Source organism: Bombina bombina, chromosome 6, assembly GCF_027579735.1.
Source record: "Bombina bombina isolate aBomBom1 chromosome 6, aBomBom1.pri, whole genome shotgun sequence".
Taxonomy (NCBI): Eukaryota; Metazoa; Chordata; class Amphibia; order Anura; family Bombinatoridae; genus Bombina; species Bombina bombina.
In genome coordinates this window covers 447,682,454-447,699,891 of record NC_069504.1, presented here as the reverse complement: position 1 = coordinate 447,699,891, position 17,438 = coordinate 447,682,454, and positions in this window count along the sequence as shown.

The window sequence follows — 17,438 nt, the reverse complement described above, 5'->3', positions numbered from 1 at the left end:
CCTCTGACTTTTTTGGAATCTATCACACACCGAGTGTGGCAGGATACCCCTGCACTGTTCAATCTTCACCTGGAGAGGGTTAGCTGGTACACCCCAAGTTACCAGCCTGCTTCTACCAGCACACAAGTGTGCTTGGGTTAAATGTGAGTACCCACTTGGCATTGCCTATTTGACTGACTCATCCTGACAAACTGATGCACACATGAGGCGTCCCTCTATTATCACTTTTCTCTGTAGCTACTTCCGGACAAGTCTGTGAGGAGGAGAGCAGCCTTCTAACTGTGTCCCATTAACAGAGTTGGAATATCTGATCATATTGGATTCACAATACCACCATCAATCCGATATCCTAATTGGGACTTTTTGTTGGGACTACATCTATCTATGACCATTGGATCATATGGTTTTTTTAATATACCATATTAATACATGTTATATTTATATATATATATATATATATATATATATATAAATATATATATATATATATATATATATATATATATATAGGGAGTGCAGAATTATTAGGCAAGTTGTATTTTTGAGGATTAATTTTATTATTGAACAACAACCATGTTCTCAATGAACCCAAAAAACTCATTAATATCAAAGCTGAATAGTTTTGGAAGTAGTTTTTAGTTTGTTTTTAGTTATAGCTATTTTAGGGGGATATCTGTGTGTGCAGGTGACTATTACTGTGCATAATTATTAGGCAACTTAACAAAAAACAAATATATACCCATTTCAATTATTTATTTTTACCAGTGAAACCAATATAACATCTCAACATTCACAAATATACATTTCTGACATTCAAAAACAAAACAAAATCAAATTAGTGACCAATATAGCCACCTTTCTTTGCAAGGACACTCAAAAGCCTGCCATCCATGGATTCTGTCAGTGTTTTGATCTGTTCACCATCAACATTGCGTGCAGCAGCAACCACAGCCTCCCAGACACTGTTCAGAGAGGTGTACTGTTTTCCCTCCTTGTAAATCTCACATTTGATGATGGACCACAGGTTCTCAATGGGGTTCAGATCAGGTGAACAAGGAGGCCATGTCATTAGATTTTCTTCTTTTATACCCTTTCTTGCCAGCCACGCTGTGGAGTACTTGGACGCGTGTGATGGAGCATTGTCCTGCATGAAAATCATGTTTTTTTTGAAGGATGCAGACTTCTTCCTGTACCACTGCTTGAAGAAGGTGTCTTCCAGAAACTGGCAGTAGGACTGGGAGTTGAGCTTGACTCCATCCTCAACCCGAAAAGGCCCCACAAGCTCATCTTTGATGATACCAGCCCAAACCAGTACTCCACCTCCACCTTGCTGGCGTCTGAGTCGGACTGGAGCTCTCTGCCCTTTACCAATCCAGCCACGGGCCCATCCATCTGGCCCATCAAGACTCACTCTCATTTCATCAGTCCATAAAACCTTATAAAAATCAGTCTTGAGATATTTCTTGGCCCAGTCTTGACGTTTCAGCTTGTGTGTCTTGTTCAGTGGTGGTCGTCTTTCAGCCTTTCTTACCTTGGCCATGTCTCTGAGTATTGCACACCTTGTGCTTTTGGGCACTCCAGTGATGTTGCAGCTCTGAAATATGGCCAAACTGGTGGCAAGTGGCATCTTGGCAGCTGCACGCTTGACTTTTCTCAGTTCATGGGCAGTTATTTTGCGCCTTGGTTTTTCCACACGCTTCTTGCGACCCTGTTGACTATTTTGAATGAAACGCTTGATTGTTCGATGATCACGCTTCAGAAGCTTTGCAATTTTAAGAGTGCTGCATCCCTCTGCAAGATATCTCACTATTTTTGACTTTTCTGAGCCTGTCAAGTCCTTCTTTTGACCCATTTTGCCAAAGGAAAGGAAGTTGCCTAATAATTATGCACACCTGATATAGGGTGTTGATGTCATTAGACCACACCCCTTCTCATTACAGAGATGCACATCACCTAATATGCTTAATTGGTAGTAGGCTTTCGATCCTATACAGCTTGGAGTAAGACAACATGCATAAAGAGGATGATGTGGTCAAAATACTCATTTGCCTAATAATTCTGCACTCCCTGTATATATATATATATATATGTATTTTTTAATGTTTTTTTAAGGTTGCTTGTATCAAGTTGATATAGAATTATTTCTTTATATGCAGAGTAATAGAACGCCCCCTCATTTTTTGTTGTACATCTTTTTGATATAAGTATTCATATCACATTTTTTCTTAAAATTTTTGTGTGAATATGATTATTTGATATAAATATCGAGAGATTAAGAAAAGTGATCTCTTTTTTTATTTATTTCAGGTGTTAAAATGATTGGACATTTCATTTTTGTTTAAATGCTTAATGAATTGATCCAAAGATCCTAGAACCCCTTTCCAAATACACAGTATGTCATCTATGTATCTCCGCCATGTCACCAGGTCCGCCTCATAGGGATTATTTGCCCATACATAATGGTGCTCAAAATAATCCATATAAATGATGGCATAACTAGGGGTGAACCTGGTGCCCATGACGGTTCCACATATCTGAAGATACTGCGTATTGTTAAGCCTGTAATAAAAAATTAAAAGGGAGGGTGCAAGATCTGGATCTTGACCCAATCTCCATTTGATAGCTTTTAAACCTTTTTTTTGTTATCTATGATAGAGTAGAGGGATGTAACATTCATAGTTACCCATTGGAAACCATCCTGCCACTCTATATTGTTGAGAATGTTTAATGTATATTTGGTATCCTTTAAATAAAATTATGCAGTCTGTGCATATGGTTGCAGGAAAAAGTCTACAATGGCCAAAAGGTTGGAGGTTATTGAATCTATGCCACTGATTATGGGTCTCCCTGGTGGTCTAGTTGGATTGTTGTGCACCTTAGGGAGAAAATAAAATAAAGGGGTCTTTTAATCAGTTTTATACAAAAAAGAAATTTTCTCCTGTGTTATTATTCCCCTGTCAAGTGCCTGTATCAATAAGTCATGTAGTTCTTTGGTGAACCTCTGTTTAGGGTTTCCATTTAAAATTAATTATGTTTTATCATCTGATAGTACCCTATCTGCTTCTTCAATGTATTGATCCCTATCCATAATAACAACACCCCCTCTTATCAGCCTCCTTAATGATTATGTCCTCCCTTTTGTTCAGAGACTTAAATATCTCAAATACCTGTTTGTCCAAATTATGATGTTTTGGTTTGTGTTGCATGTTTTCAATATCTTTTTAAATAAGCTTACCAAATATATCAATATTGGATCCCTTACAATGACTGGTATAAAATCTAGATGCATTTCTAAAATGAGACATCAGATTAATATTCTTTTCAGAATTAACAGGTTTATAGCAAACTGTCTTTTTTGGCAAAAAAATCTCTTAGTGATATTCCTGAATAATTTCTGGACATCTATAAACAATTGAAAGGAGTTGATTCCCTGTGTAGGTATACATTTTAAACCTTTTGATAGAACCCCTTTTTCTTGTTCAGTGATATTTTAAGTGGATATATTGTATATTCCTATTCTCTTTGTCTCCTCCTCCTGTGTCTTTCTTCTTCCTCATCTTCCCCCCCTGAAGTGTTTGGGGTTCTTTCCCTTTTTCTCCTCTCTCCGTAGGGGTGAATATCTCTTGGGATTTATCCAACTTGTGGGGGGGTGTTTGGGCCGACCTCTGTTGGTGTCTTTGTGAAAAGGGTGGGTAGTTCTAGTGGAATGTGAAGAATATGTGTGTCCATACCTCTCTGGCTTCTGAAAGTCAGATTCATTATGATGAGTATAAGTTCTATGTGACTCATTGTGAAAATGATTAGTTCTATTTGATGTGATACGTGCTTGAGGAGTGTATTGTTGATTTGTGGCCATATCTGTGATTATTAGTGTTTGCAGCACTCCTACTCTGATAATCATGGAAAGAGGATTTTGGATCTTTGGATCAATTAATTACACATTTAAAAAAAAAAAATACATGTCAATCGTTTTATCACTTGAAATAAATAAAAAAAGAGATAACTTTTCTAGATCTCTCGATATTTATATCAAATAATCATATTCAGACAAAAAAATTTTTTTTTAAATGTGATATGTATACTTATATCAAGAAAGATAGCCATCATCACCCCGTATGGTTAAAAGTGATCCCTAGGGGACAATTCCTTAGGATTAGGAGGAATTGTGATAGGATGGAGGATTTTGAGGAAAGTCAATCCTCCTCAAAAAAAAGATTCCAGTGGAAGGGATATGAGGAGAAAGTTTTAGAACAGGAGAGAATACAAATTAAAAAATTTGAAAGAAATTCCCTCCTAATTGAGAAGGATAAGAACAACAGAACTAAACAACAATCTAGTTTCCCAAGATTCATTACCACATTTAACAGTGGACATAGACAGGTCAAAAATATTATTAGGAGACATTGACATATCCACAAAGACAATGAATCGTTCAAGGATATTATACCTCAGACACCAAAGATAGTTTTCAGAAAAGGAACCAATTTTAAGCAACTGTCCCCTTCCCTTGTGAAGGGTATGTGCCCCCCACAACCAATTCAAATATCAGATTTTAAGGGCTTTTACACATGTGGGAGATGCAAAGGGTGTAATTATTCAAAGAAAGTATATAAGAAATTTCAATCAGCAGTTACTGGGACAGTATTTGATATTAAGAGTTTATCAGTTGCAAAACCAAAAATGTTATATACTTGTTGCAGTGTAATTGGTCAAACGACCAGATTTTTAAAAATCGATAAAGAACACACAGATCATGTTGTCCCTTTACACTGCAACAACTGTCAGAGCTTTAAAACAGGGGGTCTTAGTTGGATGGGTATAGAGAAAGTATCACTGCACTGGAGAGGGGGACAAATAGATAAGAAACTTATAAAAAAAGGAACTATGTTGACATACTCTCAGAACATATGGCCAATGGGGGTCTCAATAAAGATATCAGGGTTGCAGCTTTTGTTTGAAAGTGGATATCTATTTCTATATTTCTTAGTATTAAGGTTATTGTATCCTTCCAATGGTTTGATCTGAATATGTATGTCATCTGAGGACTAATTGTCTCTGTCTTCTCCATAAGGTTGTATCATAAAGATATTCCATTTTATTGTTTATTATGGGTACGAAAGATTGACATTTTTGGGACTCTGCAATTGGAAGCCGACAATCATGTGATCTTCCAAGTCAGACTGGAATACCAGTAACAGATAATTAGTCAAATCCAACATGTGACTCATTCCGGATAGTCCAGACCTATTTGGAAACTGAAACCTAACACAGAAACAAGACCGTATCCGGATTGGCTCACCAACATCACTTGACCTCCCAAACTTAGCCGAACCTATTTGAGGACTAACTGACCTAAGCCTACTCAAATGGGAACTTTAAATTTGATTGGTCATTTTTAACTCTAGGTTGATGGGGATTGGTTAGTTTTATTTCCACCTGAAATGGGCCGTTTAATGATAATTTTTATGAGATCATTTTATTTTTCTTTATTTTAGGTTATTTACTTTAGGTTTTTATAGTCTGGACACAACGTTTTACAGTTTTTGATTATTTTCAGTTGGAAATAAATATAATTGGGAATGCGATTACTTTGTAAAACCACCTTCCGTTAGACCGGAAGCTGGTTATTTTGTACAGTGTATTTAAACCACCAGTATCTGCCACAATGTAGCTTACTTTGTTTTTCCTTTTAACTTGCTCTTGAAAAAGACGACTAGTTTGTTGAAACGTGTAGAGCTTAATAAACCTATGTTTTTATAAAGACATTAAGGTTTCTGTTTGTCATATTGTGGCATCGCGGATACGGGATTTTTGACTTAGTGAGTATACTGCACTTATTTTTATTGAGTGTATACGAACACATTTCAATTCCAGAGTCGTCCTGACTGACATCGAATTGGTGGATTACACATTGGAGCAAGCGCCCCTCTAACCAAACCGTATTTCATTGAGCATGTCATGTAATGGCGTATCTGATACTTCTCATGAGGGTGTCAAAAATTCAGGCCCCTGTATCATCGCGTTGCGAGTTGTACAACTGGGACATTACCTGTATGTGTGTATATATGTATGTTTATATATGTTTTTTAAATTTATTTATATTAACAGGTAAACAGGGTGTAATAAAAAAAAAGAAATTAGATGCCTATTTGCCTCAGGGACCCTTACCTCCAAGTCCCCATGCCAAGCTCTGTGAGTCTTTTCCTCCCCATCACAAGACTGGAAGCTGCTCCACACAGGATTCTGACATGTAATAGTACACAAAAACAGATGGTATATTCCATGGCAATGAAATGGCATATGAGCGAATAAATGCATACATGGACAATAGAATAGAATACAATAACTCAGTCAATATATCTAAGTAGTTATAATATGATAAAATAAAACAAAAACTATCCAATACTAATCCCCAAGTTTCTACCTCCTGTGACAAAAGTGAAGCCACATTTGGTCCTCCAATACATCTATTATATAAAAAATAAAATTACAGGAGAGTTATATTAATATCAGGTCCCTTATAGAACTGTTAAAGACTATTGTAACATAGTAATCAATACTATGCCTTATACTTCAAGGGCGCGATCCGATATACGGTGTAGTTTTCGGCGCAAGCGTGGGTACCCACGCCACCCGTAATTTCACCTTGCACATCGGGGTATTACATATACTGCGCCGTTAGATGCTAAACTAGCGTAAGTAGGACAAACTGCCGATCTTCCGAAAAGTGCACAAATACACATTTTAGTCGTCACAAGTAACTTTCGCCTGTATTTTGTCCACGTAAAGTCTCAATAAAGAGTAGTTTTATGAAAATTAGGCTAACACTCGTAAAAATGAACCGCGACTCCATCTAAAAATGCGACACGTAATTACGCTATTCAAAAGTCATATATAAACTCATGCGCAGCCGCCATTTTCTTCAGTGTGTTTGGATGGTTCGTTGAGCTACAGCACACTACAGTGGAGTGGAGGAGTAGAGAGAGAGGCGCAAACAGAGGAGTTAGTTAGGTCGCATTGTTGGTTGATTAAGCTTGTACACTTACACATATTTTTACATATTGCATACATACATATATAAATACACCACACTTTTTTTTCAAACACCTCACACATTTTATTTCAATTTTACAGTGTGATAGGCTGAGTGTTTGGTTGTGATTGTGTGTGATTGAACTGGGAGTGAGTGTGAGTGTGTGAGTGTGTGTAGTGTGAGGATGGCAGGGAGAGGTAGGGCGGAGGGGAGGAGGGGAGAGGAGTGGCAGGGAGAGGAGTATTGTAGAGGACAGGAGGAGCAGTGGTGTCCCCGTCAGGGAGTAAGTGGAGTGGGGAGAGGGAGAGCTAGAAGGGATGATAGGAAGGGAGATGCCGGAGAGCCCCAGAGACCAGGCACATCTAGAAGAGGGACAGAGGGTGCACATGGGGAGAGAAGGGGGGAGGAGGGAGAGGATAGGGAGGAACCCACACCAGGGATATCACAGGAAGCAAGCCAGGTGTCCACGGAGGATGAGAGGATGAGATGTCCAAACTTCTCATTCGATGAGAATGTTGCCCTAGTCCAGGCCATCATGGACAATCACAGTGCCCTCTTTGGCCAGGAGAAGGGCAAAGGCAGTGCCAAAAGGCGTAAAACAGCATGGTTGGCGGTAGAGGATGCCGTCAACAGTGTGGCCCCGCAGAGGAGGACTGTTGAGGGCCTTAAAGAGCGGTGGAATGACTGCAAGAGGCGGGTGAAAGAAAAGATGGGGCAGGAAGCTATGCACCAGAGGGGAACAGGCGGTGGTCCACCCCTGGACATAGAATACAACACCTGGCAGGAGATGATACGCAGGTCCCTGAGTATCACAGCAGTCCGTGGACTTCCAGGGGCTCATGACTCAGGGGCTGCAACCACAGCACATCATGCTGGTGAGTAACATCCCACACACCAGTATTATATGTATTTGAGATATAACATCCTTTAATGTCACACATTCATGTACACAATGAGGAGCATGGTATTTGGCCTACTAACAAAAACATCTACAATTATATTTGACATTAATGCTACTTAACACAATGCAATTCATGATATGAGGTGGAATAGTGCAATACTAACATGTCTCAGAGTAACACAGGCCACAAGCCACATGTAGAGTTTTCAGTAAATGGACACTATAGCCATCACAATACTTTTAGCTCAAGAAAGCAGGTTCAGTGCCTACATCAGGCTAAAGTAAATTGTGTGACCATAGTGTCACTTAAAGAACACATTTTCTCCATCATTGACATGTACACATAACTATTGTATGAAACACAAACCTGTATACTGCGCATATTAAAATCCCTCATATCACAAATCACAATGTGCACATGCATGTTATAGAGTTTGACATGAGAATCAGTATAGGCCCTAGCATGTATTAATGTACATTGTATGCCCACATGGACATATATCTGACTGTACTAATCCCTCTCATCATTTGACTCCTCCACAGAACCTCCTGTCACGAGGATGCAAACAGGCATGCCGCCACCTCCACCACCACCATTAGTCACAGGCATGCAGCCACCACCACCAGTCTTCAGGCAACCACATGAACATTATGCTCCCAGGCATGAGCAGGGTTGGATGGCTTCAGTTGAGGACCCGGAAGTGATGCCACCACCATTGACATATGACCCCTGGCAAGATTCCTGGCCAGAGGAATATTCTTCTATTGGCTTTGAGGGGGAGCCAAGACAGCCACAAAGGGTCCATGTATTTACCCCCCCCCCTTCCCCCCCAACACAATCTCAGGGCAGTCATGGCTTTTATACACAGGCTATGTCACAAGAAGTGCCAACTGGACAGGCTGAGTGGTCACACACTGGTCATCAGTGGGACTATCAATCCACCCTGAGAGCTCCACCATCCTCTTCACTTGGGAGAGTTCCACCATCCTCTTCACTTGGGAGAGCTCCACCATCCTCTTCACTTGGGAGAGCTCCACCATCCTCTTCACTTGGGAGAGCTCCACCATCTGCAGAAGAACATATAGCTGAAAGTACTCAAGCAGCAGCAGATGCAGCTGAAAATGTCCCACAAGCAGCAGCAGATGCAGCTGAAAATGTCCCACAAGCACCAGCAGATGCAGCTGAACCTGCACCTCAAGCACCAGCAGATGCAGCTGAAAATGTCCCACAGGAAACAGCAGATGCAGCTGAACCTGCACCTCAAGCAACTAGAAGCCCTGCTGCTCAAGAGCCTGTGGATGCACTGTATTCTCCCCTGGGTGAGGAATACATTGCACTCCAGAGGAGGCTCATAACAAGCTGCGAGAGCAGACAAAGAGGCCAAGTGAGTTGGTTGAGCACTTTACACACCAGCAGGACACTGCCTCCAGCCTATCATCTGTGGCCAGCACTCCAGCAGAAACATCTGAATCTTCTCAAACAAGGAGAACAAGGAAATCCACTACAGTCACCTCAGCCCCCTCATCCAAGAAGCCTAAAAATAAATAAATATTCTTATAGTTCACCATAAATCTTGCCCTCTGTTATTTACCATATAATTGTCATCCACATCCATGTGAGGTGTGTTTTAGTACACTAATATTGTTAAAACATATAATAAGGCCTGTGTGGAAATGGCCCAAAAAAGGTAATATCCTGTTTATGACATATTCTTGTACTATAACTCACATCCACAATAGTTGTTTATGAAGGGTACATATAGTAATATTCACTTCTAAGATTAAAATCAATGTATCTCACATCCAATATAAATTGACACATTGGTATATAAAGTAGTGATGTTACTGATAGGGTGGGCATTATCAGGGGTTTTAAGTCTGCAGGTGAGAGGTTGTGGTGTCTGTGATTGGTTTGGCACAATTGCAAAGAGGCAGCCTTCAAGAAGGTCTTAGAAATTATCATATGAGCCATCCTAGGTTTTGCTTTCAACTAAGAATACCAAGAGAACAAAGCAAGTGTTATAATTAAATCTGAAAGTAGTTTGAAATAACATGCCCTATTTAAAAGAAGAAGGTTTTCTTTGGACTTGACTGTCCCTTTATATATTTTGGCATCAGTGCCAAGCTGTGTTAGCATTAGAATAAATTACACTCCAGTGGGTTCTAAAGAGATGAAGGTAATACAATTTAAAGTAAATAAGCAAGTATATGTCCACAATGTGATAAAGTACATTCAAGCTCAATCCATTTGATTATGTTGTGGCTTCAAACTATTTCAAATACACAAATAAACCTTAAAAAAGCAATATCATAGTATACTGTCCCTTTAACCTAGAGATGCTGCTTAAATGTATGTGTTTGTTAAGGCTTCCAGGGAGTTACGTAGCTTTTTTAGTCAGTGCAAGGGTTGCTGCACCTGCAATTTGTGGCGAGATGAGAATGGAGTAGATTTTCTGAATTCTGCGTGCGAAAGTCCTTACGCTGTATATTGGATACCAAATGGCGCGTCTGTTCTATGTTAGTCTATGGCTAAAAAAAATACGGCCGAAGGGTGAAATATACGCGCATAACTATGCTACGCTGTATATGTAATACCAAAATCGTGCAAAAACTGGCGTCGCCGGCTTTTGCGGGCGACTCTGCATATCGGATTGGGCCCCAAATATTTAGGTCACTTTTGGACCTTCAAATCATAATTGAAACACAGCTTATATATTCAGCATATATAAAAGAAATATTAATGATCATCTATAAAGGGCTAAGAAACAATAAACCAACTATAAGGAAAGGCCAGTTATAATATACCATACACATATATATGGAAGAGACTGTAAATGTAATAAGGTTGGAGATATAGATCTGCATTACTGAAAGGATTCAAAGAACTAGCAATTACTCTTAGAAAATTGAGCCAGTAATCACCATACATATTCATAAGTGCCCCACGAGGGTTACATTGACATAATTACTGGGACTTATCGGGGGAGGGAGTAAATACAAAGTAAAACTTCTGCTCTAAGGTATTACAAAATACCCCTAACATTTAATAATGAATAAACCATATATATATATATATATATATATATATATATATATATATATATATATATATATATATATATATATATATATATACTTCCATGTTAAAGTTTAGCATGTTTATTTCCCTGGGTTATTAATACATCTTTATTATAGAATTCAGACTTTATTTGACTTTTATTTTTTATTTAAAGGGATAGTCTACAATAGAATTGTTATTGTTTTAAAAGATAGATAATCGCTTTATTACCCATTCCCTAGTTTTGCACAACCAACACAGTTATACAAATATACTTTTAACCTCTGTGATTACCTTGTATCTAGGCATCTTCTGACAGTCCCCTGATCACATGACTGTGACTATTTAAAATCTATTGAGTTGCATTTAGTACTGTGTTGTGCTAACTCTTAAAGGGACAGTCAACACCAGAATTTTTGTTGTTTAAACAGATAGATAATCCCTTTATTACCCATTCCCCAGTTTTGCATAACCAACACAGTTATATTAATACTCTTTTTACCTCTGTAATCATATTGTATCTATGCCTCTGCAAACTGCCCCCTTATTTCAGTTCTTTTGACAGACTTGCATTTTAGCCAATCAGTGCTGACTTCTAGGTAACTCCACATGCGTGAGCACAATTTTATCTATATAGCAAACATGAACTAACGCCCTCTAGTTGTGAAAAAATGTCAAAATGCATTCAGATAAGAGGCACCCTTCGAAGTCTAAGAGAATAGCATATGAACCTACCTAGGTTTAAATTTCAACTAAGAATACCAAGAGAACAAAGCAAAATTGGTGATAAAAGTAAAATGTAAAGTTGTTTAACCCTTGAATGCCAACGACGGCTCTGAGCCATCGCAAATTGTCTCAGTCAGGTGCCAACGACGGCTCAGAGCCGTTGCTAGCACTCTCCCACCTTGAGGGAGATCTGGGGGCTCCCACCCGCTCCTACCCTGGTGATCAGGCCTGTATAGTGACAGGCATCGCCGAGGCTTCATGTTTTGCGGGGTGACGTCACGCGCAATGATGGGCAATGATGTGATGACGTCACTGTTCTACTTTATTGAAAAATTACAATAAGTATAGGAAACGGGCGCATGCTGCTTAGAAGCCTGTATCTCCTCTAAATTAATCCTCCAACCATGTCTTTGAAGAAACAACACTAGTTGATTTGTGTGAGATCCTGCAGAATGTAAAAACTGAGCTAGTACCAAGATATCGTCCAAATAAGGAAATACCGCAATACCCCGTTCTCTGATTACAGAGAGTAGGGCACCGAGAACCTTCGAAAAGATTTGTGGAGCTGTCACTAGGCCAAACAGAAGAGCGACAAATTGGTAATGCTTGTCTAGAAAAGAGAATCTAAGAAACTGATAATGGTCTGGATGAATCGGAATATGAAGATAAGCATCCTGTAAAGGCTGTGACACACTGCAAACGGAGCGGTGCGCAGCATGTAGATGCGGCTGTGCGCGCTCAGTGTATCCTGCCTTTTCATCTCTGAGCACTCTACTGCGTCAGGTCGCATAGCTGAGCGCTCAGAGATGAAATGTTTGAACTTTAGAAGCGATGCGACGCAGAGCGAAGCAGCTGCTTCGCCTCGTGCCGCATCACTTGCAGTGTGTCACAGCCTTAAGTCTATTGTGGACATATAATGCCCTTGCTGAACAAAAGGCAGAATAGTCCTTATAGTCACCATTTTGAAAGTCGGTACTCTTACATAACGATTCAAAATTTTCAGATCCAGAACTGGCCTGAAAGAATTTTCAATGAATAGATTTGAATAAAACCCCAGACTTGTTCCTGAAACGGAACTGGTATGATTACCCCTGAAAACTCCAGGTCTGAAACACACTTCAGAAAAGCTTGAGCCTTTACTGGAATTACTGGGATGCGTGAGAGAAAAATCCTTCTCACAGGAGGTCTTACTCTGAATCCTATTCGGTACCTTTGAGAGATAATACTTTGAATCCAATGATTTTGGACAGAATCTGCCCAAATGTTTTGGAAGAATCTTAATCTGCCCCCTACCAGCTGAGCTGGAATGAGGGCTGCACCTTCATGCAGACTTGGGGGCTGCCTTTGGTTTCTTAAATGGTTTGGATTTACTCCAACTTGAAGAAGGTTTCCAATTGGAACCAGATTCTTTGGGGGAAGGATTAGGTTTCTGATCCTTATTTTGTCGAAAGGAACGAAAACTGTTAAAAGCTTTAGATTTACCCTTAGGTCTTTTATCCTGAGGCAAAAAAACTCCCTTCCCCACCAGTGACAGTTGAAATAATCAAATCCAACTGAGGACCAAATAAGTTATTACCTTGGAAAGAAAGATAGTAATCTAAACTTAGATACCATGTCAGCATTCCAATATTTAAGCCACAAAGCACTTCTAGAAAAAATAGCTAAAGACATAGATTTAACATCAATTTTGATAATATCAAAAATGGCATCACAAATAAAATGATTAGCATGTTGAAGCAAGTGAACAATGCTAGACAAATCAGGATCCATTTCCTGTTGCGCTAAACTTTTCAACCAAAAAGTTGATGCAGCTGCAACATCAGTCATAGAAATGGCAGGCCTGAGGAGATGACCAGAATATAAATAAGCTTTCCTTAGATAAGATTCAAGTTTCCTATCTAAAGGGTCTTTAAAAGAAGTACTATCTGCCATAGGAATAGTAGTATGTTAAGCAAGAGTAGAAATAGCCCCATCAACTTTGGGGATCTTTTCCCAAAACTCCAATCTAACTGCTGGCAAAGGATACGATTTTTTAAACCTTGAAAAAGTACCAGGCCTATTCCATTCCTTAGAAATCATATCAGAAATAGCATCAGGAACTGGAAAAACCTCTGGAGTCACCACAGGAGGTTTATAAACAGAATTTAAACATTTACTAGTTTTAGTATCAAGAGGACTAGTTTCCTCAATATCCAAAGTAATCAACACCTCTTTTAACAAGGAACAAATATACTTCATTTTAAATAAATAAGTAGATTTGTCAGTGTCAATATCTGAGGAAGGATCTTCTGAATCAGATAGATCCTCGTCAGATGAGGATAATTCAGTATGTTGTTGGTCATTAGAAATGAGAAGTTTTAAAAGACCTTTTACGTTTATTAGAAGGCGGGATGGCAGACAAAGCCTTCTGTATCTCATCAGCAATAAAATCTTTTATATTCACAGGTATATCTTGTACATTAGATGTTGAAGGAACAACAGGCATAGTACTATTACTGATGGACACATTCTCTGCATGTAAAAGCTTATCATGACAACTATTACATACCACAGCTGGAGATATAATCTCCACAAATTTACAACAAATGCACTTAGCTTTGGTAGAACTGTTATCAGGCAGCAGGGTTCCAACAGTGGTTTCTGAGACAGGATCAGATTGAGACATCTTGCAAATGTAAGAGAAAAAACAACATATAAAGCAAAATTATCAATTTCCTTATATGGCAGTTTCAGGAATGGGAAAAAATGCAAACAGCATAACCCTCTAACATAGAAAAAGGCAAGAGGCACATAGGAACGAGGTTTTAAATAATGAAATTAGTTGGCTCCAGGTATGACGCACATCATAACTGAAATTTTTTTGGCGCTAACAACATTTGGAAATGACACACTTGCGTCATTGATGACGCAACCTTGTGCAAGGAACTCTACGTCAACTAAGACACCGGAAATGACGAATTTGTGTCATCGGACATAACTTTGCGCCAAAAAAATTCTTGCGCTAAGAATGACACAATAAACTTTGGCATTTTGCGCCCTTGCGAGGCTTATTTTGCCAGCGAAATTTAAAGAGAAAACAGTCAATAGAAAAAAGACTATGCCCCAGGTAAGAAAAAATATTTCCCTAAATATGCTTTTCCCAGATATGAAACTGACAGTCTGCAAAAGGAAATATACATAAACCTGACTCATGGCAAATATAAGTACAATACATATATTTAGAACTTTATATTAATACATAAAGTGCCAAACCATAGCTGAGAGTGTCTTAAGTAATGAAAACATACTTACCGAAAGACACCCATCCACATATAGCAGATAGCCAAACCAGTACTGAAACAGTTATCAGTAGAGGTAATGGAATATGAGAGTATATTGTCGATCTGAATAAGGGAGGTAGGAGATGAATCTCTACGACCGATAACATATAACCTATGAAATATATCTCCTGTGAGGAAAACCATTGCACTCAATAGGTGATACTCCCTTCACAACCCTCTGACATTCTCTGTACTCTGAGAGGAATCGGGCTTCAAAATGCTGAGAAGCGCATATCAACGCAGAATCTAAGCACAAACTTACTTCACCACCTCCAAAGGAGGCAAAGTTTGTAAAACTGAATTGTGGGTGTGGTGATGGGTGTATTTATAGGCATTTTGAGGTTTGGGAAACTTTGCCCCTCCTGGTAGGATTGTATATCCCATACGTCACTAGCTCATGGACTCTTGCCAATTTCATGAAAAAAAATGGAGGTTTACTAGAAAAGTAAAAAACGGATAGCTTATGTTTATTGAGTAAAATTATTGAACCCAGTATATGTAGTTGAAAATAAAGGTTTTGGATTTAAAAAACAGTTTCTTGCTCTAAAGTGAACAGTAATTCAATAATTTTGAGCTATTACACGATCAAAGGTGCACTCATCTTCATGAGCTTCAAAGAGAGACCAAAGTAATCTGCTCAAATGTAGACTTGGCTCAGCCTGGCAATTCTCAGATAATTAATAACCCTTACAAAACTGTCATGCAAAAGCAACCTCTATTATGTCAGTTTAGGACTCAGAAAACTGAGATGTCATTTTACAGAGAAATAACCAGTGTCCTAAAACTGAAAAAGTAATCAATATTCTGCAGCTTCATAAATGGCTAGAATTGGTGCATATATTATGCATATATTTTTCCTATTTTTTTCAGCATTATTAAATGTTTAGGTTTATGATCTTGTATTGGAAAGGATGACCTATTTCCCCACATACACTATATTTCACCCCCCTCCCAATACATTATCCCATACCTATCATTTTTGCACTGCTCCAGTTAAATGCTATTTGTTTAAAGGGACATGAAACACATGTTTTTCTTTCTGTTATCATATTTGCTTCATTCTCTTGGTACCCTTTGTTGAAGGTATGGCAATGCACTACTGGCAGCTAGCTGAAGACATTGGATGAGCTATTGACAAGTGGCATATATGTGCAGCCACCAATCATAAGCTAGCTCCAGTAGTGCGTTGCTGCTCCAGAGCCTACCCAGGTGTGCTTTTCAAAAAAGAATACCAATAGAATGCAGTAAATTAGATATCAGTAATAAATTTGAAAGTCGTTTAAAATTGCATGCTTTATCTGAATCAAGAAAAATTAATTTTGTCATTGCAGTCCCTTAATGCCCACAAAGGGGTTAAAAACATAGGAAAATACCTGCTTGGGATTACAAGATTCGCAGCTGAACACAGTGATTGGTAGGGTGCAACTGCCACCGCTATTTGGTTTTTCAGCAGTTCTTTGTAGGTTCCATGCTGGACTTTACCTTTGCAGGGGTTAAACACAGAATTCCACAGCAAGTAGTACAAAAATGACATGCTCTGAAAAAATTAGAGCATGCAATTTTTCCCACCACAATATAAATACTTTTGCTGTGGATGTCATTTAACATGAAGAGTTGGAAGTGGAACTTTTTATTTCATTGACCAACCATTAGGATTGTATTCTTATCATTTTTACACATCAGGTGACTTGATTTCAAATAGTATTACAGTATAAGGACATTACTTCAATTTCAAATTATAAAATTAAATTCTAGTTTTTGAGGACAGGTCACCTTGACATACATTTTCTTATAAAAGTATTTAGGTCTTTTGATAATGTAACAGAACCAAGTAAATGAATATATACACTTTTGATCAGAATTATAATATGTTAATATAAAGAAAATGCATTTAAAAGAACAAAGATATAATTATTTCTAAGTGACATTCAGATTAAACAATTATTAAAAAAACATTAATCTCAGCGTTTTATCTTTTTAGACTATGTCCATTGTTGAGATCTGCATCCAAACTATGCCACAGTTGAACAGAATATTCCACTTAGTCAAAAGGAAGTTATGTTTTACAACAGGAAAAGGGTGAAATTGCAAGTAAAGGCTTATCAGCAATTCTGTATAAAAGAACTAAATGCTTTGAACTAATGTAACAGTGAAGACTTTAGAATATATAGCTTGAATTGTTACATTTAACACACAAACCATTTGGTAACAGTGTGAAACTAGTGTGGATAAGTTATTTATGCAAACATGATATTTATTAGGCTTCATTAAACCAGAAAACAATGAATGCACCATGGCATTAGTCAACCCCATTAGAGTTACTGTATGTTTATTATTGAAAAGCTTGTGGGTCCCTGTTTTAGAAGCCAAACAACAAATGTTTAAGTTTTCATAGGAATA